General features: G+C 36.8%; 1 protein-coding gene and 1 pseudogene across 4 annotated transcripts in view; one reads left to right on the top strand and one right to left on the bottom strand.

The window, feature by feature from the left end:
* Positions 1 to 24,390, bottom strand: part of LOC120415757 (probable chitinase 10) — a 219,586-nt gene that overhangs the window by 17,498 nt on the left and 177,698 nt on the right. The gene's annotated exons all lie outside the window — the stretch shown is intronic.
* LOC120415758 (40S ribosomal protein S14-like) lies at positions 17,314 to 18,206 on the top strand (annotated as a pseudogene).

Raw genomic sequence — 24,390 nt, 5'->3', positions numbered from 1 at the left:
AACAAGTAAAACTTCCAACCCATAAATTTTCTAAAATTTCAGAGTTCTTCTTTCCAATGCTTTTTAAAGATCAAAAATTAGTTGAAAAATTGATTTTTGACGATTTTTTAAATCGAAGCCCGTCTAAACGCGGGGTTGGGTTGTAGAGGGTTAATATATACGTATGAAAACAAATTTTATGTCGTAACATGTGTAATTTTAAGTTCACAATTTGCTCAAATGTAATAGTTTTACAAAGTTGTATATAGGCTTTGATTTCTAGTACTAAGCATCCAAAGACGAATTCTGATCAAAATTAAACGAGACAGCAATGTGAGTAAAGGAGTATCAAAAGCGATTAACCTTTTGCGACATAATTGATCGTTTTCGATTTAGGCGATCCGGGCTGTAAACGCGCAATGAAACGCCGCCTGGGTGATATGTGGGAAGAGGATTAAACTTTGGCTTCTAAATGGCGAGGCAAACCGTAATTGCCGGAGCGGTTTTTTAAATGTAAGGTGGCATTTGAATGTCACTAAAATTAATAAGGCAGTAACGTTGAGAAAATGTCGTGTATGCGGGATGGTTGATGCTCACTTTTTAGTATTCCAGCATGATAAAATGCAACAAAATTATCATAATTACATTTCACTTTTTTTCAACGTTATTTTCACTTACTTAAGGTGACAACTTCCATCATCGCCATGATGTTTTCGTACAGAGATATAAATTTGTATCGCTGTCTTCATTTTGACAAATTCCTTCTACAAGTTGTTAAAAATAAAAACAACACGATTTTAAAACATTTCGGTAACGATTTTCAAATATCTTTTAAAGTTATGAAAATCATCATTATTCAATGATTGTAAATCAGAACGTCAATGATTGCACCAGATAATACGCAAAGGTGAGAGGAGGCCAAACACGCAAAGTAAATCTCTCCCGAACTTCTCGGAGAAAATCAATCTGTCGAAGTTTTTTTTTGTGAATTTCCTTGTTAGCACTAGGTACTTCAAATTAAAAATTTCGTTTTGTTTACATACATTGCCCATTTACAGAAAGTGATAGGTATTTTTTCGCCTTGTAACGTAAAACCTGCAAGTGTTGTAGTGAAATACAGTTAAACCTCGCATATGCAACTCATATGGGGGTTTCTTATGCGAAGCACGCATATGCGAGGTACAGGGCTTATGGGATTTTGGCTATATGGGAGACATGGCCTATATTTTTATAAAAAAATCATCTTAACTATACAAATTTATAGTGTTTTGGAATCGTTATGAAGTCAGCTATACAGCTACACCAAATTTACAAGGTTTACGATGTTCTAGGTCATCCGAAACTTCTTCAAGTTAAGGTCATGTGTTCCCCGTCGTACAAGTATTAGGTAGGCGATTGTGACTGTGGTTTTTGACCTCAGATCATATCCAGATAGCCTCAGGGAGGTTCAGGGACTAGTCTACCGATGTGTGGTGATGTTCTGGGTATTCTGTAGAGTCCCGGGAGTTACGACCGATGGGTCTACCGCCGTAACAAGATAGAGGTTGGAGGTTTTTGACCTCAGATCATATCCAGATAGCCTCAGGGAGGTTCAGGGACTAGTCTACCGATGTGGTGATGTTCTGGGTCATCTGTAGAGTCCCGGGAGTTACGGCCGATGGGTCTACCGCCGTAACAAGATAGAGGTCAGTGGTTTTTGACCTCAGATCATATCCGGATATACTCAGGGAGGTTCAGGGACTAGTCTACCGATGTGTGGTGATGTTCTGGGTATTCTGTAGAGTCCCGGGAGTTACGACCGATGGGTCTACCGCCGTAACAAGATAGAGGACGATGATTTTTAACCTCAGATTTTATCCGGATAACTTCAAAGAGGTTCGGAGACTAGTAAACCTATATCTAAAGATGTTCTAGGTCACCTGTAGAGTTCCGGGAGTTACGGACACTAAGGCCGTAACTCCAGAGAGTCTACAAAATTCCCTGAAGGTATCCGGATGTGATCTGAGTTATAAAACAAACGACTTTTGTCGTGTTACGGCGGTAAACTAATGGGCCATAACTCCCGGAATTCTTTAGAAGATTCCGATCATCACCACATTCTGGAAGACTAGTCCCTGATATACCCTGAGGCTATCCGGATATGTTGTGATGTCAAAAATTACCGACCTCTGCATTTTAACGACGGTAGATCTTCCAGCCGTAACTTCCAGAACTCTACAGATGACTTAGAACCTCCAATCTATATCTTGTTACGGCGGTAGACCCATCGGCCTTAGCTCCCGGTACTCTACAGAATATCCAGAACATCACCACGTCGGTAGACTAGTCCCCGGATCTCCCTGAGGCTATCTGGATATGATCTGAGGTCAAAAACCTCCGTCCTCTATCTTGTTACGGCGGTAGACCCATCGGCCGTAACTCCCGGGACTCTACAGATGACCCAGAACATCACCACATCGGTAGACTAGTCCCTGAACTTCTTTGAGACTATCTGGGTATGATCTGAGGTCAAAAACCTCCAACCTCTGTCTTGTTACGGCGGTAGACTCATCGGCCGTAACTCCCGGGACTCTACAGAATACCCAGAACATCACCACACATCGGTAGACTGGCCCCTGAACTTCCCTGAGACTGTCTGGATATGATCTGAGGTCAAAAATCACCGACCTCTATCTTGTTACGGCGGTAGACCCATCGTACGTAACTCCTTGGACTCTACAGAAGACCCAGAACATCACCACACATCGGTAGACTAGTCCCTGAACCTCCCTGAGGCTATCTGGATATGATCTGAGGTCAAAAACTACTGACCTCTATCTTGTTACGGCGGTAGACTCACCGGCCGTAACTCTCGGGACTCTACAGGAGACCCAGAACATCACCACACATCGGTAGACTAGTCCCTGAACCTCCCTGAGGCTATCTGGATATGATCTGAGGTCAAAAACTACTGACCTCTATCTTGTTACGGTGGTAGACCCATCGGTCGTAACTTCCGGGACTCTACAGGAGACCCAGAACATCACCACACATCGGTAGACTAGTCCCTGAACCTCCCTGAGGCTATCTGGATATGATCTGAGGTCAAAAACTACTGACCTCTATCTTGTTACGGCGGTAGACTCACCGGCCGTAACTCCCGGGACTCTACAGGAGACCCAGAACATCACCACACATCGGTAGACTTGTCCCTGAACCTCCCTGAGGCTATCTGGATATGATCTGAGGTCAAAAACTTCCGACCTCTATCTTGTTACGGCGGTAGACTCATCGGCCATAACTCCCGGGACTCTACAGAAGACCTAGAACATCACCACATATCGTTAGACTAGTCCCTGAACCTCCCTGAGCCTATCCGGATATGATTTGAGGTCAAAAACCACAGTCACAATCGCCTACCTAATACTTGTACGACGGGGAACACATGACCTTAACTTGAGGAAGTTTCGGATGACCTAGAACATCGTAAACCTTGTAAATTTGGTGTAGCTGTATAGCTGACTTCATAACGATTCCAAAACACTATACATTTGTATAGTTAAGATGATTTTTTATAAAAATATAGGCCATGTCTCCTGTATAGCCAAAATCCCATAAGCCCTGTACCTCGCATATGCAAATTTTGCGACAAAACCGAATCAGGTGGAATGACTCGTATATGCAAAGTTGCATATGCGAGGCGCTCTTATGCGAGGTTTGACTGTAGCGCGAGAGAGGAGAGCCAAGTTCCCTTCCGTTTTTTTTCTCATGATGAGCGTCAAAAGATTTTCTTTTAATGGTGATACTTCCATCGCTGTTCTCCGGCAACTCACACGAAATCGGAGAAAAGTTGCCCTGACCTCTCTTCGATTTGCGTAAATTTTTGTTCTATGGGGTAATTTCGGTCGCATGAATCCGAGTATTGATCAATGAAAAATTCAGAATTTTGGGTACAAAATCAAATCAGGCATCCAATTTTACATGAAAGTTTGACTTTGACACCAAATTTCCATATCATCACCATTTCAGGCTGCAAATGCAAAATAGAATGGGTCGTACCGCTCCACCGTCACGGGATATCAAAAACCACGAGACCAAAATTACAATTTAGGACACAGTTTCGGGCCTGAAACAAAACCCTTCATATGAAACTCATTTTGCTCTTAAATTATATTTATTAATAAAATAATAATATTTTTGTTTTTGTAAGACAACTAACTTTGTAATTTGAGGAAAAAAACTCATTCAAATGATTGTAATGTAATGATTGTCAATTGCAATGTTGTCCTTGGAGCAATTGGGTACTAAAGCCCTATGTCAATTTTTATGTACAACGGTAAAAAACACGGTTAAAAACCATTCCTGATCACTTTTTTTCATTCTAATGCAAAATTTTTTTTTGACTAGATAACATTTTTCCGATGGATCAACTATGGTCTCCTTAGAACGAGTTGTCAAGTAGGAGCTTTTCTGTCAAGAAGGACCGCGAGGTTAATTTTTCAAAATTGATTTAAAAATCCATTTTAAACTCTTTGTGGTCGTACAAACGGTCATTGTACTCAGAAAAATAAGCTTTATCGCTGTAAACAATAATATCAGCAATGTAAGCTTCATTTAACCTGGCCATGGTCTTCGTTTCGTACATACACTTATGGTACTCGGGTCTATATGACCCAGAAATGTTTTTGGCTGCCAAAATTCGGAATCTTGACCGATTTTAGATGTCTTGGCCGCAAATGAAAGGTAAGAATGTCTACTTTGCGATTCCGACTTGCAGAACCGGTTTTGGGCACTTTGGCCACCGGGAACCTGCTACAACCGAAAAAAGTCCTTTTTGAGGCCCCGACTTTGAGGACCTGTATCTCCGGAACGATAACACATAACGGGTTGCTTCCAGTTGCATTTGACGGGTAATAACCTCAACTTTAAGCTCCCGTAGAGATGATTTGTCAAAAGTGGACACCGGTTCCGTTAACCCGGAACATCCGAAAATCATGATTTTTTCAGCTTTTGTTGTAAAATCAACACATTAGTCAATTTTTTCAACCGGATTTTTTGTAAATCATTACATACGCATACTACATACTACCCCTGACTGTTTGGGATCGTTCCGGCCAACTGTGGCCAATCCGGAACCGGTTCCAGGGTACCACCAAATTCTCTCCGAAATCCGGAAATGGACTTTTTTCTATTCAATTTTAAACTCTCAAAATTTGTCAGCTCAAACTTTGTGACATTTTTTCAGCTGTCTATACACATAAATATTCGAAAATCTGTATCTTTTATAGGAATTTTCGGATCGATTTGGTGTCTTGGGCAAAGTTGTATGTATTAACGAGAAACTGTGTTGTAAATAAGTGATAAAAAAACTATCATTTGATAATTCTTGCTCCAAAATGTCAGATGGTATAGCAACTATCACTCCTTCTCCTTTCCTCGTTTAAGAACACTCGCCGAAGATTCTTTTGTTATCTCAAGCAACCGCAATGAAAGAATGCGAGAGGGGGATTAGAAACCACACATTGCGTCCCGTTAAACTGAGTCGGAAAATTTAATTTTGTGGCGGCTTTTGTGGCTACACCCATACATACATTAATTCTTTCGCCTAAAATTACAAAAAAAAAGAACACAGTTTGTTAGCCTGAACTTAATTAATGAAAATCGTAAACGTATGAACAAAATACCAAATTCCATAAAAATTCTGCTTCTGAAGACATTAGGCTTTTCGAGATTATGTCTTTTGAGTTTTGGTTTTTGATGGAATCCCGATAAAAAAAGATTTTTTTTTGCCTTTTTTAAAAAAAAACTTTTTTTTACGAAACAAAAATTTCAAAATCCATTTTTTCTTGTTTTTTTTTTTAATTTTTGAGCCATTGAGAAGTATGAACAACAACTTTATTTGAAATCAGTTTCAAATGTAAAATCGAATTGGCAATCGAAAAGTACTTTACTGAAATTTGTATCAAGTGCACCGTTTCTATACCTCGCTATATCTCTAAGCCACATAAAGATTGATTTTAACAAAAAATCGCAGTTTTTTTTTTGTTTTTTGTTGGTTTGATTCAAAGTGAAATTAAATTATGTCCAAACGTTACATACAGAGTGGCCCCTCAAGTCGGGAATTCGCCAAAATTCGCGAAAACATGGGAAAAAGTCGGGAATTTTTGATTGTTTGTCATAAAGTCGGGAAAAGTCGGAAATCCCAAGCATACTTGTTCCTTTTTTTTAATTTTCCTCAGTAACTTACTTTAAATTTAAGGTTCCTTTCACTATTTCAATCCATTTCAGAAATAAAAGGCCATTTAAGACATTAAAAATCCTAAAAATATTGAATGCATTTGACACAGATTTTCAGGATATTTTTTATGAATCAACAGATTTTTACTTATTTTTGTTTATCAAACAAGATCTATCTATCTATCTATCTTTCAAATTTAACAAAAAACATCAACAAAGTTAATGAAAAATTAATGGAAAAATAGAACTTAATTTTAACGATTATGGCCAGCATAAAGTTATGATTTTGTTGTAATATTGATTGAATATTTGAAAAAAAGATTCAACTAGAGTGTGGCAATGGTTTTTTTGTGGAAAATATTCATAAAGTCATTTCAAATATATTTTTTTCCTACGGTTTATCTTGATTTCTTATTGTGAGTATGGGTAAATTACTATAGTTTAAGCTAGATTATCAGTTTTCGGAAAACTTAAATATAAAATACAATCTAATCGTTGTTCGTTCTCAATGAAAAAATTTAAAAACTTAAACATTAAACATGTAAGCAGGAAAAATAAATTGGGAAAGCAAAAAAGTAAATTAAAGAAATTTTGATTTAAGGTATTACAAAGGAGAATGGGCAGATTTGGTCCAAGGATGTACACGAACGGGAGAAACTTTATTCGAAAGATCTCGCCGAGACATGAAAAAAAGTCTTCTGGACGAACTCTCTAAACCCCGGGGTTCAAAAGTTACAAGTTGTTGAAGTTTGAGTATTTTGGGTTAAAATGTACAAAAATCGTATTTTTGCTATTTCTAAAATCACTCATAAAATCCTTATTTTATTATGGATTTCGATCATCTTGACTTCATTCGACGCGTATCAGCAAAAACTATAAGTTCTGATATGTTTTAGCATGATTGAAACATGACTTCTCTTGTCTTTATACGTTTGAACCGTTTGTGCAATAGGCTTACCATAGAAACAAGTCGAAACTTGAAGATTTTGAAAACGGATCCTACCCAGACTGCTTCAGTTAGTATGGAAGGCTACAGTGCATTGTTGTAACAACTTATTGAGATGTTCTGAGTCGTCCAAGAACTCCTTGGAGTTAAGACCGGTGGGTCTACCGCCGTAACAAGCAAGAGGTCAGTGATTTTTTACCACTGTTCATAACCGCATAGCTTCAGTGAGTATGGTAGACTACTTTGTTAATGTTTTGAAATGTCCAGGATCATCCTAGGACTCCCTGTAGTTAAGATAACGTCATGATTCGAATTCCCGGACGCTTCGAAACCCGGACACTTCAACTTGTTTTATCAATTATTTGGATATAAGTTCGCATTATGAATGTCAAAACTGTGTTATTTGATGAATTCTTACATCAACTTTCATTTAAAGTTTGTTTGAACGCTGTAGTTAATGCCAAAACAATTAAATAAAATAAAATTATAAGTTTAGCAAAAATGCGAAACATTTCAACTGAAATATTTCATAGGCGTCCGAAGTACCGGGAAGGCAAAGCAGAAATTTATGTTTTTGATTTCCTTAAATTCTCTCAATTTTTTATATAAACTATCGATTGTTTTGATGTTAACAGCTTATTAGAGACCTAAAGAATGCCATTCACTAACATTTCAGTCCAAATTTGTGCGATTCATAAGCAAAATCGAGTGTCCGGAATTCGAAGCAAAAGTGTCCGGATTTCGAATCAGCTTTTAACAGTGTCCGGGATTCGAAGCACAACAAGTCATTTTAATTTTCAAATTCTGATGAAAAAATGTTAGAAAAGACATATTTTGTATGCATTCTCTTAAAACTGACTGTTTATACTAAATCCTGATGATATTTCTACATTTCCAACTTATTACATGATTTTTTGCCAGCTATAGGTAACAAAAATAATATGCTACTAAGTGTCCGGATTTCGAATCATGACGTTATGTGGGTCTACTACCGTAATTAGCAAGATGTCGACCGGTATTGCCCACGGATCATTCAGTTATCTTTATTAATTTTCAGTTGAAATGAAGTATCAAAAACTATACGTTTCCAGTTATAAAAATTAACATTGGAATTATAAGTATTTTAATGCTTTCGATTATTTTTCAAAGACTATGTTATGTTTATGTTTCTACTCTGGATCAAAATAATGAGTGCTTCCATTTTTAATGTATGTTTTATGGAGTTTGTTGTTGAGTTTATTTTTTTACAAAAATTGTAAATTGTGTTATTTTTTAAAATTTGTTTGGATTTTTTCATTGGTTGATATTAACTTTTTTTTATAAAGAGTTTTTTGTTTGCAATCATTATTTAGATAAGAAATGCCTATTATTTGAGTTTTTGGAAAAGTCTGTTAAAAGTCGAGAATTTGAAAATGGGATTTGAGTTGTCACCCTGATTAAATAACAATTCCGGTGAAATTATAAGAAGATTGATATTAATTTAGGCCGTTCGAAATATCTTTTAAAGCTTATGTCCCTTGACATAAACTCGTCCCACTAGCAACTTCATATCATGCAGAAGGTCGTTCTTTCCACAGCTGGAAAAATTTCGCGCCAAATCTGAAAGTTACCTTTACGCATGACTGAACTTGGAGTCTTCACGGAGGAGAATTCTTTGTCCCCTGAAAAATTCTTTAAAAAACCCTAGATACCTCATCCAGACTTTCCTGCCACCTTGGTTCCGGAAAATTCCCTCATTCACGCTTCAGTGAACCCGCGTGGCTACTAATGTGGTCTTATTTGACTTTGGCAAATCGAAATCACCGCCGAAGCCATCTAAAAACGGGCCCATAAAACACCGATTCCGTTCACAACTCAGTGCACAACCGAATCCGCGACAACTTCCACCCTCAACAGAAAAACGGGGAAGTGCTTGAAATTCTGCGCACGCGCCTTGGTTTTTGAAAGGGGTGTTTTTGTTTGCGGCACATTCCGAGCATTTTTAGTGTGGGAAAATTCAGCCAAGCGTGAATAATTTGATTTCGGAACGGCCAGGAGGTCAGATCGTGGCCGAGGGTAGTTCCGGATTCTAGGACTCCACTGCTCGTTCGAGCGTGGCCCCACGGGATTCAATCTACTGGGGGGCTCGAACCATTTACGTCAATCGGGTAAGAATGAGAATTCCCGGCAGCTAGGACCTCATTATGGTTAGGAGGATTTTGCGACCTTGGTGTCATACCCGGAAGCTCCAGCATGTCTGGCCCGGTTGGAGTTGTACCGGCTCGAAGTCCTTGAATCCTGGTGCAGTCTTCTCCAATTTTCTGCTCCAGTGAGCATCGGAATCTCAAGTGTTGCATACTTTTGGGGGCTCGTGTGCCGTAATTGGGGCCCGGATATGCTTGCCAAGGTGTGAATAATTTAAAAGTTCTTATGCCATTCCGGAATGTTGGTGGGAATGTTATTTTATTTTTCAACTGGGACTCTTCCTGAGCTCTTGGTATGAAAACATTCATTTTTCATCGCGCATGACTGCACACAGGAGTCTCTCTATCAGGTGATTTGTCACTAAAAGCATGGAAACAGCTGAATTGGGATTTGGTTTCCCAGATTCCTTCATTATACTTATCAAACTCATTGGACACAGCTGCTAAGCTGTGGGTCATATATAAAGTTGTAAACGAACCTGGAAATGAAGAAAAAAAAAGATAGAATTAGTGATGTCAATATTAGGATATATTCATCAGTTGTATTATTACAATGAAAAATTACATAAAGTACAAATCATGAAATTCAAATGGAAATTATGTACTTTGCCATAATTTCGCTGCCGGCCCACTGAAGTTTCACAGTCAAAAGTACCAGTTCAATTTAGCGTAAATCAATTCAACCTTGACCTGGTCTGCGTGAACCCTCCAAATAACGGACCGCAGAGTTATTTTTAGGCAAAGTTCAAAAATCTTCAAACTCATCTTCCTCCTCAAATCAGCATACTTCAGGAGGTTCCCTCGCTCCTCTTGGCCGTTTAAAGCGCCATCGACCTGCTGATCATCATTCATGAAATGTATGTGTTTCAAGAGGATCATCACCTTTTGAGTAAAGGCCACAAGCCGCGCGCCGCCTTGCTTTTTGCTGCGCTCTCAGATGGGCCTTTGATTGGCCCCCTTAACTGGCTGTGAAATATGAGAAACTCATCGTCGTTTGGTAGCGACTTCGATCGCAGTAGCCACCTCGCGTTCCGATGATCTGCGTTTACCTTCGCCGAGCATAGCAGGCCTTGGCAGGACCACTTGGCACACGTCGTCGTGGTTGTGCTGCGTAGACGCATGGTGATTTTGGGCTAAACTAGTCACAAACACGACGACGTGCAACCTGGATTGCACAGCCTGCTATGCTATGTCACTGGCACTTTGAGTTGAGTAGGTCAGTGAGACCAAGTCTGGTGAAAAATTCATCTCGGAAACCCGCTTACTTAAATGGCTCAAAAGTTTGGAGAGACAATCGCTCTATTAGATCCAACCGATCAAAATACGCCGATAGCCTAGATATTAAGGGTAGAGTTGTAGGGCAGAATTGCTTCCATGCAAGATGTAATCTACGGTGATTTATTATGGAAAATGACAGTCTAAAGAGTGTGAAGTAAGTTGCCGATGATCTATGCCCGTGGATGGACAGGTTGGAGGAAACAATCTACTGTGGCAGGTGGATTCAGGTCAGGAAGATTAATTGAGCTCTTGGAGTCGACACTTGCATCAGGTTGGGCGGTTTTAATACAGTAATTTGACTAGATTGGAAATTAGATTTTTATAAGTGGGTAATTCTCTAGTAACTCACACAAAATCGGGGAAAATTTTTCCCGACTCCTTTTTGATTTGCGTGAAACTTTGTCCTAAGGGGAAACTTTTGTCCCTGATCACGAATTCGAAGTCCGTTTTTTTATATATCGTGACGGAGGGCGGTACGATCCCTTGAATTTTTGAACATGCGAAAAGAGACATGTTTTTCAATAATTTGCAGCCTGAAAATGTAATGATATGGAAATATGGGACTTTTTTGTAAAATTGGACGTCCGATTAACAATTACACTTAACTGTAAAATGTTTTGGAACCTGTCATTTTAAGGGAAATTTAATGTTTTTTTCAAATCTGCATTAACACAGAAAGGTAATTTTTTTCATTCAGATCAAAAAAAATCATTTTAAAATTTCGTGTTTTTTCTAACTTTGCGTGGTAAATTTTTAGAGTGTAATATTTTTTAGAGTGTAATAATTCTATGCAGTTGTAGAGCAGACAATTACAAAAAAAATGATATGTAAACATAAGGGGTTTGCTTTAAACATCACGAGTTATCGCGATTTTACGAAAATAAAGTTCTGAAAAAGTTGGTCGTCGTTGATCATGGCCGTTCAAGGTCATCCGCGACAGACACGAATGACGAAACAAAGAGAAACACAAAAAATAACTTTGTCAAAACTTTTTTGGGTAAAATCGCGATAACTCGTGACGTTTATGAGCAAACCCCTTATGTTTAAAAATATATTTTTTTAATTGTCTGCCCTACAACTTAGTAGAACATGATTACACTCTAATTTTTTTTGTTTTTTTGTTTTTTTGTATTTTTGTATTTTTGTATTTTTGTATTTTTGTATTTTTGTATTTTTGTATTTTTGTATTTTTGTATTTTTGTATTTTTGTATTTTTGTATTTTTGTATTTTTGTATTTTTGTATTTTTGTATTTTTGTATTTTTGTATTTTTGTATTTTTGTATTTTTGTATTTTTGTATTTTTGTATTTTTGTATTTTTGTATTTTTGTACTTTTGTATTTTTGTATTTTTGTATTTTTGTATTTTTGTATTTTTGTATTTTTGTATTTTTGTATTTTTGTATTTTTGTATTTTTGTATTTTTGTATTTTTGTATTTTTGTATTTTTGTATTTTTGTATTTTTGTATTTTTGTATTTTTGTATTTTTGTATTTTTGTATTTTTGTATTTTTGTATTTTTGTATTTTTGTATTTTTGTATTTTTGTATTTTTGTATTTTTGTATTTTTGTATTTTTGTATTTTTGTATTTTTGTATTTTTGTATTTTTGTATTTTTGTATTTTTGGTATTTTTGTATTTTTGTATTTTTGTATTTTTGTATTTTTGTATTTTTGTATTTTTGTATTTTTTGTATTTTTTGTATTTTTGTATTTTTGTATTTTTGTTTTTTTTTGTATTTTCGTATTTTTGTATTCTTGTTTTTATTAATTTTGTATACGTTTTCGTTTTTATCACTGTTGACAACTTTGACCGCTCCTCTTGAAGCTGGTGGTCAGTTGTTCCAACAGTACTGCAGCAATTCATTAGAAACAGATCACTTCTTGCCCAAGGTGGCCGTCGTGCTGATTTATGGATCATTATTTCCGCAGGGCGGCGACGGCAGTCATTAGAGAAGTCTGGTTGGCAAGGTTAGCCTTTGGGGTAAATTGACAATAACAAACTATTTAAAATCTTACGAAAATAATTTTAAAATTGTATTGAAATATATAATTTCAGCGTTTTTTGTGTTTTGTTCAAATTATTGCAAAAATATCATCAAAAAATATTTAGATGTGTGAAGAATATTCAAAAAATTACCCGAATTGACTTGGTTGCATTCCGACAATTTTGTTTTGTTTTGTGACCTTTTTTTTGCTGAGAATGCAATAATAATGCAATCAGTTGGACAATGAAGCAATTCAACATCAATAAGCAGAGATATTGATAACTCAAAATTACCTCTAATTGATCTGGGTGGTATTGTTCACAGCTAAGTTTTTATTATGAAGTTTAATTGAGTCATAAACAAGCGCTCAACTACACAGAAAAAAAATCATGGTAATATTACATCTGTACCCCTTCTTTTATGTCACAAAAAATGTGTAATTTTACCTCTGAAAATGTTTAATTTTACCACTTTTCTGTTGTAATGTGGCTTTTTCAGTCTAAATTGAGGTAAAATTACATCATAAAAGAGGTAATATTTTACCTTCCAAAACTACACCTTCCAAATTTACACAATTTTTTACTGTGTAATCAACCTTTTTGACATTGCCAAAAGAATTATTTCCTTTTCGGTACTCATTACACGTTCAAAGATTTTCCCACACACTCATGCCAAAAAACTTTGCAAAGCTGTCAGCCCATTGTTCTGTTGCTCACTCTCAAACAATAGCACCCACTCTACGTGTTTCACATTTGCAAATTGATTAATTTCACTTTTCACAGCTCGTCCATGCTTTCATAATCTTTTTTTTTAATTTTAATCCACTTTTTTCGCTATCGCGATCATGTTATGGCATTCAGCTTCAGCTCAGCATAAATGGGAAAGCTGAAGAAAGACAATGTGCGTTGTTGTGGGTGCCAGGTGGTGAAAAGAGGTGTCAAAACATTTTCTTTCGATTAATTTCATTTAGCGCGCGCGGATTTTTGTTGGTGGGGGTGGAAGAAAGAGGGTGGAGAGCGAATGCTCATGCTGTTTGATAAATGAGCATTGGTGGATTAAATGGAGCGAAATGAGGTGTGGAGAGATTGTGAAATAGTTTATTATTACATCATTTTCCAATTTGTTATTTAATTAAATAATTTGAATACTTCATGTTAGAATTGGTGAAATGTAATAAAAAATTTCGAACAAGAAAAAAAAAAGTATAATTTTGATAAAGATAAAATATTCTGTGAAAAATGCAAACAAAACTAAAAAAACTGTTAACACATTTGGGTCATTCCATCTCAACTGTGTACGAAAAAGTGCAAATTTGAAAATTACCCTCTCCGATCCTGCTCAAATTTGGCAGGGCTGTTGATACTATCGAAACATGCAAGAATCCCGAATTTCATCCAAATCGGACCACCCCCTCCATTTTTGTACCTCCCCAAAACATCGACTTTTTGGCGATTTTTGAGCAAAACCCCTATTTTCAAACGGCGATAGCTCAGGAACCACAAATCTTAGAAGGTAGGTCTTAGACTCAATTTTGAAGGAAATTGGACGTAGAATCCATTTCCGTGATCAACATTTTGATTAATTTATTTTTTCTACCTGCATTGCGCAATTGAAAACTTTAAACGGCCGTATCTTTTTTGAGCAGATAAACATTTGCGATTAAACTCCTGTTTCCTACAGTTATACAGTTAATTTTTGCTCAAAGTGATATAGATTATTTATGATGAATTATTATTTCAATAAATGATCAGGTAGCAGTTATTGATCAGCCCGCCTGTGTGCTTCCAGCAGATGCGGCGAATGAAGCTGATGTAGGTAATCTCAAAAAATCAAAACTTTAAAATTCGATATCTCTGGAACGAAACATATTCATTTCTGTCGATAAGTGATTCTTATGTAAAATTGGACGGGGAATACGATGGTGAGGTCAAATCAAAAAAATAAGATGGGGTGTTTTGAGATACGGCCGTTTAAAGTTTTCAATTGCGCAATACAGGTAGAAAAAATAAATTAATCAAAATTTTGATCACGGAAATGGATTCTACGTCCAATTTCCTTCAAAATTGAGTCTAAGACCGACCCTCTAAGATTTTTCGTCGTTTGAAGATAGGGGTTTCGCTCAAAAATCGCCAAAAAGTCGATGTTTTGGGGAGGTACAAAAATGGAGGGGGTGGTCCGATTTGGATGAAATTCGGGATTCTTGCATGTTTTGATAGTATCAACAGCCCTGCCAAATTTGAGCAGGATCGGAGAGGGTAATTTTCAAATGCTGTTCCGCTTCAGATGGAATGACCCATTTGTTATGTATTTTGCCAAAGTGATCACCCCCAGTTCACATCACTACCACTACGCTGCAAGTGACAGTCATCACTCACATTGACATCTGTTTCCCCCGTCACTCTATGAGGGGTGATTGCTCGCGCCCTTTTACGCATGACCGAGCAGCGGAGTCCCAAAAATTTTCCACCCAATTTCCCCTGCATTTTTTTTCTCCCTCCAAACGCCTCCTTATCAATTCTGCTCGCCTGGTTGCCCAAAATCAACACATTCTCGCTTGACTGAACACATCACATTAACGAAGTGCATTATCGTACCGGGTTTTCACGTGATGGAAAAGGTCGGAAAATTTCTCATCAGTGGGAAAAACAGCCACGGAATGGGCCCCAACCGGAAATCGACAATTCCAGGTGGGCAACCACGTGGCATGATTTCCTGATAGAATGGAAGCGCAATTTTCCGCTTGGTTAACCAATTTGCAGGTGGTCCACGCACACACACACGCACACTGTTTCACAGATAAGGAAAAACAAAGCACTTTTCCGCTGCATTTGTGGAATTGCACGGTGCGCGTGCGCAGCGTGGAAATCTGACCACGTGGAAAATGCTTTCGCAGTTGCAACCGAATTTCAATATTTTACGGTCCGGTGTGTAGGCTTATGAGAAAAAAGGAGCAAGAATCTTGGGCAAAATGTCACACAAAAGGTGAATATTTATGGATAGCTCAGCGGAACCAGTAGTTCTTGACATTTTAGATTGGCTACCGAGTGAGTACATTCGCGGTACGCGAATAAATATGCCTTGAGGCTGCTAATCGAAAAAGGTGACAGGGAGGATTTATTTCTGATAATTTGCGGAAACTTTTAAATGACATTAAGCTACGAACACAAATTGGTGTGGAAAATGCCAACAGTTTGGTTGCATTTTAATAACCAACTTAATATTCGAATGGCTTGGGTTACACAATAAAAATGTCTTGGCAAATTACATTTGGTTATGTTGGCAGATTTTGTGTCAGAAAATATGTAAAAAATCGCCAAAAATTAATTTTCAACCAATTTTTGATGTTTCAAAAGCTTTTAAAAGAAGAACTCTTAAAATTTTTGAACATTTTAGGGTTGGATGTTTGACTTGCTTTAAGTGACTTTGCCAATGTTTGTAAAAATGTAATTTTTTAAGGGGTCAACTTTGGCGGTGTTTTCTATTAACATTTCCTATATTTTAAGTAAAAAGAAGTATGCAGTAATTTTTGTAGTGTCCCAGACTATGCCTCTACGCATTTTTTTTACAATTTAAATGATAATGGTGCCATTCTAGAGCAGAAATTTTGAAAAACAAGCACAAAATAGAAAAAGTTGCTTTACAAACATGAAGAAATCAGAAATGCAAAATTTAATGATAGGAGGTGGTAGAATAGGCCAAATACTACCAAAAACAAATATCAACTAAACAAGATAAATGCAATTTAAAATACTAAAAATAAAACAAGAAAAACATAAAACAAGACAAATAAAGTTTTTTGTAGAACTAAAACTGCTCAAAATTACCTCCTGAACAAGGGAAAAATAAACATTTTCGAAAAAAATTTGGCAGTAGAGTAAATTCATATCTTTTTTGATATCCTACCTTGCTACAAAAAATATTATAAAATTACATAAAAGAAAAGAAAATCTTCATCCTTCTGTATATGCACGTTAGTAAACAAAGAAATCTATCATAATATCAAATCTTGTCCAATTTAACCCTATTTTTGTTCTATGAATACATAAATTAGAAGAATCTAGAATTTAATAGTAGTTTATACAGAAAATTGCAAATGATTTTTATCAAGCACTTTTCGTACATTTATCTGCTAAAGGAGCCATTACACTACCGCAAACAAACAAACTCGCACTGTTTCGTGTTTGACAGTTTGCCAAACTCGCAAACTTGTTTGCGGCAAACTCGCAAACAAGGCAAGATGTATGCAGGCTGAATTGTGGCTGAAGTGCGAGTTTGTTTGTTTGATTGCCGTAGTGTAATAGCTCCTTAAGTTGAGTAAAACGGGTTGAACACAGCATTTTTTCAATTCCAAAAACACCTTTGAATAGGATTTTCAGTGCAATAATCAGGGTTGCCAGATAAATCTGCAAATGCAATATTTTTAAAGTGTCAACCAGAATAGAGATTAATCTTTCTCTGTGCCAGAATTTTAATTTTCGGACAATTTCATACAACTTTTTGTTTGAAATGAACGAGTTTAATTAAAATACGAAAAATTTAGTAAATATTTAGTTTTTTGAAAACGACAAGAAATTTTTTTGTCGAAATCTGGCAAAATATGGCACAAAGAATAATTAATCTGTATTCTGGTTGACACTATAACAATTTTGCATTTCCAGATTTTCCTGGAAACCTGGCAACCCTGGCTAAAGTGGTTTTATCTGCACTATTATTTTTTGGATGCAGAATGTCAGCAAAAGTTAGTATTTTAAAAACAAAAATGCCAAAAACTAGTTTATGAAAAGAAAGAAGGTTTTTTCAGCACGAGTTCACCAAGGGTGCCGAAAACACCTTTTGTTTTGGATTTTTTTCTGTGAACTGTTGTTACCCCAAGTAACCAGAAGCACTAAATCAAAACTCTAAATCCACTCTAAATAAACTTTCCTGATGCTATGACACTTTAAATAGTCTTTCCCAATGTTTCGAAACATTTGTAGCTTGAAACATTATTACCTACTGTATAATGACATATAGAACAGCCAATTAAAGTTTCAAAGCATTTAGCTCAATAATGTTTCGAAGCATTAATGGTAAGCTTTATATATCAATGTAAAGTAAGCTTTTAAAGTTATATCACACTTTGACATTTCTTTAAATGTTTCAAAACACTAACTCAACATTAGTGAGGGTAAAGAAAGTTTGGCAGTATTTGGTGGTATTTTTGTTGATGCAGGAAAAATCGTTTAGAGGAGGTCCAGGTTTTGTACGGACGTACTCGTGTTCGGAGTGGCAAACGTCTACGCCAGCTTCAACGATACCTTCGTCCACGTTACGGATCTTTTGGGTAAGCAACTATCTGGCGGGGCACCGGCGGCATGAAGGTCAAGGCTGATCGTGACGAGGCTCGCCCTACTCTGCTATGTGGCCGCGGAAAATTACATTTTGTAGCGGCGGAAAGTGCAAGTCCCTCGGAATCACCGCGCTGCACCTGAAGCTGCGTGCCGCCGGCGGAAACTGCACTAAGACCCCGGGACCGGGTGCGCAGTCAGCGCTCCGTGCCCTGGCCCGTTCGTCGATGAATATTGTGAAGATTGTCAATATTTTATAAAGGTTTGAAGTGTATTGATGAATAAATACTTTGTTTTAACCTGGCTAGTGTATTCTTTTTTGCCTTCCTCACTGAGGTAAGGCTATAATCCTGCTCTAAAATTGAACTTTTTATTTAAAGCTCGAAAACCCACCTTGATGTATACATATCGACTCAGAATCGAAAACTGAACAAATGTCTGTGTGTATGTGTGTGTGTATGTGTGTGTGTATGTGTGTGTGTATGTGTGTGTGTATGTGTGTGTCTATGTGACCAATAATGTCACGCAGTTTTCTCAGTACTGGCTGAACCGATTTTGACCAAACCAGTCGCATTCGACTTGGTTTAGGGTCCCATACGGTGCTATTGAATTGTTTGAAGTTTCGATAGGTAGTTCAAAAGTTATGTATAAAAATGTGTTTTCGCATATTTTCGGAAGTTGAATAAATGACAGTAAACTGAACCAAACATCATCATGTTATACATCGTTAGTTAGGTAATTGAAAGACCTTTCCAACGAGTCCAAAACATTGATAATCTGGCAACCCTGTCTCGAGTTATAACCACTTAAGTGATAATTATGTACTTTTTTGTAGCCGGATCTCACTTAAATGTATGTAAACTATGTCCGGGTCCATCATCCGACCTATCGTTGGTTAGGTTATCAAAAGACCTTTCCAACGAGTCTAAAACATTGAAGATCTGGCAACCCTGTCTCAAGCTATGACCACTTAAGTGACATTAATGTACTTTTTTGTAGCCGGATCTCACTTAAATGTATGTAAACAATGTCCGGATCCATCATCCGACCCATCGTTGGTTAGGTAATCGAAAGACCTTTCCAACGAGTCTAAAACATTGACGATCTGGCAACCCTGTCTCGAGTTCTGACCACTTAAGTGATATTTATGTACTTTTTTGTAGCCGGATCTCACTTAAATGTATGTAAACTATGTCCAGGTCCATCATCCGACCTATCGTTGGTTAGGTAATCAAAAGACCTTTCCAACGAGTCTAAAACATTGAAGATTTGGCAACCCTGTCTCAAGCTATGACCACTTAAGTGACATTAATGTACTTTTTTGTAGCCGGATCTCACTTAAATGTATGTAAACAATGTCCGGATCCATCATCCGACCCATTGTTGGTTAGGTAATCGAAATACCTTTCCAACGAGTCTAGAACATTGACGATCTGGCAACCCTGTCTCGAGTTCTGACCACTTAAGTGACATTAATGTACTTTTTTGTAGCCGGATCTCACTTAAATGTATGTAAACAATGTCCGGATCCATCATCCGACCCATCGTTGGTTAGGTAATCGAAAGACCTTTCCAACGAGTCTAAAACATTGACGATCTGGCAACCCTGTCTCGAGTTCTGACCACTTAAGTGATATTTATGTACTTTTTTGTAGCCGGATCTCACTTAAATGTATGTAAACTATGTCCGGGTCCATCATCCGACCTATCGTTGGTTAGGTTATCAAAAGACCTTTCCAACGAGTCTAAAACATTGAAGATCTGGCAACCCTGTCTCAAGCTATGACCACTTAAGTGACATTAATGTACTTTTTTGTAGCCGGATCTCACTTAAATGTATGTAAACAATGTCCGGATCCATCATCCGACCCATCGTTGGTTAGGTAATCGAAAGACCTTTCCAACGAGTCTAAAACATTGACGATCTGGCAACCCTGTCTCGAGTTCTGACCACTTAAGTGATATTTATGTACTTTTTTGTAGCCGGATCTCACTTAAATGTATGTAAACTATGTCCAGGTCCATCATCCGACCTATCGTTGGTTAGGTAATCAAAAGACCTTTCCAACGAGTCTAAAACATTGAAGATTTGGCAACCCTGTCTCAAGCTATGACCACTTAAGTGACATTAATGTACTTTTTTGTAGCCGGATCTCACTTAAATGTATGTAAACAATGTCCGGATCCATCATCCGACCCATTGTTGGTTAGGTAATCGAAATACCTTTCCAACGAGTCTAGAACATTGACGATCTGGCAACCCTGTCTCGAGTTCTGACCACTTAAGTGATATTTATGTACTTTTTTGTAGCCGGATCTCACTTAAATGTATGTAAACAATGTCCGCATCCATCATCCGACCTATCGTTGGTTAGGTAATCGAAAGACCTTTCCAATGAGTCTAAAACATTGACGATCTGGCAACCCTGTCTCGAGTTCTGACCACTTAAGTGATATTTATGTACTTTTTTGTAGCCGGATCTCACATAAATGTATGTAAACTATGTCCGGATCCATCATCCGACCCATCGTTGGTTAGGTAATCAAAAGACCTCTCCAACGAGTCTAAAACATTGACGATCTGGCAACCCTGTCTCAAGCTGTGACCACTTAAGATGCCACTTATGAGCCCTTGAGTGATATGTGTGTTTTTTGTAATCCGGAACTTAACGAAATCAGACGAAATTTGTGTCCAAACCCATCATATCACATATCACCCATTGTTGGAAATAGAGGTGGGCAAAGCCGCTCTTTTTAAGGAGCCGCTCATTTTCGTTCGCTCATTAAAAAGAGCCGCTCTTTTGAACGGCTCTTTCGCTCTTTTTCAAAATTTTGATGAAAAGGTTTTTTTTAAAGAATCGTGTGATTTTATAAGTTATTTTTCACTGGACTTTTATAAATTATTTGATAAAAAAAAATAAAACTGAAAACGAGAAGATGCCCTTGAAAATCATAGGTCTTGGTGGTCTCTATGTCAAGATTTCTATTCGAACCTGAACATCTAAACATCCTAAACATCATCTAGGATGCTGGACAAATTGATATTAATTTTAAAATTGCGTTTATTTCTTCAAGAAGTGAACTAATGCTAATATTTATTTGGAGAAACTATTATGTGAACTCATTTTTAAATTCCGATTTAATCGATAAAGTCTATAAACGCTTAGGTTTAATCGGACATAAGGTTTTTTTTCCAAAATCCCTTAACTATTCAGTAGATTTTTGGTAATATTTTAAAAATTATGCAAATTTGAGAATTTCAATCAAATTTGTATTTCGGTGGGGATTTGGGATTAATTTTTATAAGGATTGAAATATTTCAAACTGCATTTTCATTTCTCAAAAACAAATTATATTTTTTTTACGTCGATAAATTATATTTATAACAAAAATCATGCCATCTTGAAACGGTTCTTTCAAAAGACCGGAGTTTAAAAAAGAACCGCGGTTCTTTTTTTGTGAGCCATGGTTCGTTCGCTCTTTTAAGTGAACCGGCTCTTTGAGCGGCTCGCTCTTTTTTTGCCCACCTCTAGTTGGAAAAGAGTGAGGAAGGCACCAACCACATAGGTGGATTAAGTTAGTTTTTCCTGCATAACTGAAGGAAGACTCTATCGACAAAAATCATCCATGTAAACATATTTCAGGACGGACGAGACGGTTGGCGCAGGGCATCTAGGTGAAATATCTCAGAACATCAAATCAACACGCAGTTTAGAATCTCGAATAAAGCACAACACAGCAAAAAAACACAAACAAGCTTTCAAAACCCGTCGTCCCAGCGTGAAAAGCACTCTCCCAAGAGAGAGAGAGCTGCGCGCAAAGCTTTTTTTTCTATTTCAAATACTGTCGGTAAGGTAGTATTTTGACGTTTTACCGCGGTATAACTTTATATCAACTCTACCCGTCGCCACTCAATTTTACCACCATGCGTATAAAGTTAATATAAAGTTTTGAAACTCTATAGGCAAACTTTATATGTTGATATAAAGGGGATTTAAAGCTACCATATACAGTCCCACGGTTACTTGGGACCCTGTTTGAATGCTATTAGGTGTCAAAAAAAGTGTTAAACTTCAAAACAGTATCGAAAAATATTACTTTTCGATGCAAGTGCCAAAATGTTAAAATCTAGGCACAAAAAGATGCTGAAATAGTAGTTTATGCAACAAGTTGCAAAAAGAGGATTTTTTCAGCACGAGTCGTACATTTATCCAACGAGGTTCACCGAGTTGGATAAATACGAAAAAAAAAAAACGGAATCGACGTAACACCTTATAATGTGGCCCTCTTAAACCTTGCGGTTTCGTCAACGGATCCACAGGCGTGTATCGTTCTTTTTGCGACAAGACTCCGCCTCCCCTCAACTTTTCAGCACCCATTTCAGTGCTGAAAAGTAGAACTTTTCAGCATTAATTTTGAAAAGTGTTTCTATTCGATTCTGTTATTTTTGGTGCAAAAAGGTAGGCTATTTTGTCGTTCAAGAATGACAGGAAAAGTAAGTAGTTTCACGACGGAATTGCAAAAAATATTTTTTTGCAATTCCTTCGTGAAACTACTTATTTTTCCTGTCATTCTTGAACGATGAAATAGCCTACTTTTCTGTACCAAAAAAAAAAAAACAGAATCGAATGGCAACACTTTTCAAAATAAATGCACTGAAATGGGTGCTGAAAAGTTGAACTTTTCAGCACTTGTTTCGAAAAGTAACACTTTTCAATATTTTTTTGATTTAAACGATTTATTGACAAAATACATGAAAATTTGACTTAAAATTTCACTCGATGGGTGTTTTTCGGAATTGCAAAAAATGTTGTATGGAACTCGTTGCAAAACTTGATGTTTCAGCACTCTTCGTATTTATCCAACTCGGTGAACCTCGTTGGATAAATTTACGACTCGTGCTGAAAAAATCCTCTTTTTGCAACTTGTTGCATAAACTACTATTTTGCATATCCGTCGTGAAACTACTATAAACTATTCCTGTCATTCTTAAACGAAGAAAAAGCCTACTTTTCTGTACCAAAAATAACAGAATCGAATAGTAACACTTTTCAAAATAAATGCTGAAAAGTTCTACTTTTCAGCACTGTAATGGATGCTGAAAAGTTAAACTTTCCAGCACTTGTTTCGAAAAGTAATACATTTCAACATTATTTCATTCAAACGGTTAATTAACAAAATACAAGAACATTTGACTTATAATTCAACTCAAAGGGTGTTTTCGAATTTGCAAAAAATGTTATATGCAATTCGTTGCAAAACTTATTTTTTTCAGCACTCGTCGCATTTACCCAACTCCGCGAACCTTGTAGGATAAATGTACGACTGGTTTTGAAAAAATACTCCTTTTGCAACTTGTTGCATGAACTAATATTATGTTTTTTTGCGATAAAGTGTAGGCCGTTTCGTTGTTCGAGAATGACGGGTAATAAGTAAGCAATTTCACAAAAGAATTGAAAAAACATTATCTTCTATTTATACAAATTTTGCTAAAAAGTTATCGCATATGTTTTCGCAAATCGACCTTCCTTTGATTTTTTTTATTTGAATAAAACACTGTCCATGTATTCCTTATGTCCAAAGAAGCCATTTTGCATTCATAGTTTTTTTTCCGATATAAGGCTAAAATTTTTCGAAAATCTGTAATTGAATAAAATAATTGTCTGATCGATTTAGTGTCTTCGGCAAAGTTGTAGGTTATGATGGGAGCATCCATAAACCACGTGGACACTCAACCCTCTCCCACTCTCGTGGACAATTTCCATACAAAACAAATCTTTTTTGGCGAAATTTTTCCAAAAATGTAAAATTTTTTGCAGCTTACAATATTTTATGAAGGAAAAGTAACCTGCACAAAATATTTTCGGAAAACTGAAAAAAATCCTGCGATTTTTTTTTATTTATCTTTTGAATGGGCTTCAGGTTGCAGGAAAAAAGCCTACAATCATACATTAGCCCTGTTTTTTCCACTCACGTTATCTCAGGAAGTATTGGTTCGATTAAAAAAAAACGAAAATTGCGAAGTTCTGTATTCACCTATGTACTGTCAGCTTATGATATCTTTAACAAATCAAATATATTACAATTACATCTGTCAATTATCAATTTGTTGGAAATGGAAATCTGTTGAGGCAATCTGTAAAATAATTGTTGACAAATTTGTTATTTGAATGGGAGACAAAAATTGATTTGTTTGCACCTATTCCATCAAAAGTGACACTTACGGATCACCCCCATAAAACACCTCATTTTCATCGTTAGCACACTACAATGTCACCCAATCTCCAACACGTGTGCATTTGTGTTCGTGCAACGTGGCGTTAACACTCACACCATTATTGGAGCATGAATGATGATTTCCACCAAACAGGAGTGCAGCGGCGGAGAAGGCAAATTTTCTTCGCCGTGTCGGCGCCTTTCCTTTACGAAAACGAATTTAAGGTGTTGCGTTTTCCAACTGTAAACAAACATTTACG

The sequence above is a fragment of the Culex pipiens genome, chromosome 3 (assembly GCF_016801865.2).
Source record: "Culex pipiens pallens isolate TS chromosome 3, TS_CPP_V2, whole genome shotgun sequence".
Taxonomy (NCBI): Eukaryota; Metazoa; Arthropoda; class Insecta; order Diptera; family Culicidae; genus Culex; species Culex pipiens.
Note: the sequence above shows the minus strand (reverse complement) of the source record. Positions and strands in the feature narration are given on the sequence as shown.